This window comes from Cynocephalus volans, chromosome 3 (assembly GCF_027409185.1).
Source record: "Cynocephalus volans isolate mCynVol1 chromosome 3, mCynVol1.pri, whole genome shotgun sequence".
In the NCBI taxonomy this organism is placed as follows: domain Eukaryota; kingdom Metazoa; phylum Chordata; class Mammalia; order Dermoptera; family Cynocephalidae; genus Cynocephalus; species Cynocephalus volans.
In genome coordinates this window covers 56505359-56507275 of record NC_084462.1, presented here as the reverse complement: position 1 = coordinate 56507275, position 1917 = coordinate 56505359, and the positions used below count along the sequence as shown (strand labels likewise).

Sequence of the window (1917 nt, the reverse complement as noted above, 5' to 3'; positions counted from 1 at the left end):
ACCACCAGCCTCCAGAGGGTACCTGATGCTTCTCAAGGGGCCAGATTGGATGTGGTCCTTGCGAGGACATTCTGATGTGGCACATAAAACAACACACTAGAGTTTAGCTATTGTGTTTTACTAAACATATGCAGACAGCCTTCCAATCTGGAAGCCCATTCTATTGCTGCTCCTCTGGGAATGGGATGGGGTCCAGGATGGCATCCAGGCACCACGCAGAAGACAAACCACACATAACCAAGAGTCATCACAAAAGTTATAGTTTCTCTGTACTGGCCAGCCACCAAAAAAAAAAAAAAAAAAAAAAAAAAGAAAGTTATAGTTTCCCATTTAAACCGGAGAGTAAGGCTAGCCAGCTAGCTCAATTATGACACCAAGGGTTTGGATCCCTGTACTGGCCAGCTGCCAAAACAAAAACAATAAGTATATAAATAACAAATCTGGAGGGTAAACATTCGTGATTTCTGTAATTATCATTCTAACTTCATTTTGATTCTGTATATATTACACACTAGGGGTAGGGAAGGGAGAAAGGGAAGATAGTTGGGCCACAATGTGATCCCTTATTCTCAGCTTCTGACTGCACTGAAAATCCTCACATTTCCAACAGTTCCCTTGTGCTCCCAGAAATACACACACTATAGAGCATATATATTGAATATCAGAAACTCCTTTACAATAGTAGTTGTAAAAGACAGAATCAAACACCCCTTAGAGGCCAATCCACTTCTTTTTTTTTTATTTTTAATTTTATTTTGTCAATATACATTGTGGTTGATTATTGTTGCCCCTTACCAAAACCTCCCTCCCTCCTCCCTCCCCCCCAACAATGTCCTTTCTGTTTGCTTGTCGTATCAACTTCAAGTAATTGTGGTTGTTATATCTTCTTCCCCCCCCCCCCCGGTTTTTTTTGTGTGTGTGTGTGTGTGTGTGTGAATTTATATATTAATTTTTAGCTCCCACCAATAAGTGAGAACATGTGGTATTTCTCTTTCTGTGCCTGACTCGTTTCACTTAATATAATTCTCTCAAGGTCCATCCATGTTGTTGCAAATGGCAGTATTTCATTCGTTTTTATAGCTGAGTAGTATTCGAGGCCAATCCACTTCTAATAGTCCTTTTCCTCCATTTGCAAATACACACACACATATATTTTTTGGTGGCTGGCGGGTACAGAGGCCTTGTTATCAGCACCACATTCTAATCAACTGAGCCAACCAGCCAGCCAAATATTATAAAGATAATACATATGGATAAAAATTCAAGTAACACAGAAATGAATAAAAGAGAAGACAAAAGGTTTCTGTACTTGGGTTAAGACACAAGGGATGGGGGAGGGGAAGGTCTGTCGGCTACACATATTAATTAGTAGGTAATAAAAACCAGTTATTTTACCTTTTGAAGCTGCTGATTCGACATACATTTGGCCCTGCTTTGGCTCTAACATTCTTTAATCCCTCTCTTTCAGGATCTACCCCAATTTCCTGTTACCACCTCACACCCCTTGTTTAAGACTGCAGTTCTTCAAGTGCCTTCTTTCTGATTCTAGAATTTTTAGTTTAGCCTTTAGTGCTATAGCAGTCTTGTTTTCTTCTTTGGTGACTGGCCAGTACAGGGATCTGAACCCTTGACCTTGGTATTATCAATACCACACTCTAACCAACTGAGCTAACCGGCCTGTTTTCTAATTCTTGTCTTTGCAAACAATGCTTCCTTGGGAAAATCCTTTCTGTTTTATACATGACCTATTATACTTGTAAAGTGAGGGTGCTGGGGAGGCCTCTGAAATCTCAAACTCTATGTTACCAAAAAGAGCTCACCCCTAGTCCTACTTGCCGTTACTAGGGGTTCCGATGCCTGCTCTTACTATGCTTACTTACTAGGTGTGTGACCTCGGGAAAGGTATTCAACCTGAAT

At 40.5% G+C, this 1917-nt stretch overlaps 1 non-coding gene across 1 annotated transcript; it reads right to left on the bottom strand.

Moving 5' to 3' along the window:
• Window positions 1-1603: 1603 nt before the first annotated feature.
• TRNAI-GAU (transfer RNA isoleucine (anticodon GAU)) lies at window positions 1604-1678 on the bottom strand. Its single transcript has one exon. It is a non-coding gene; the product is annotated as a tRNA-Ile (tRNA).
• Window positions 1679-1917: the final 239 nt, after the last annotated feature.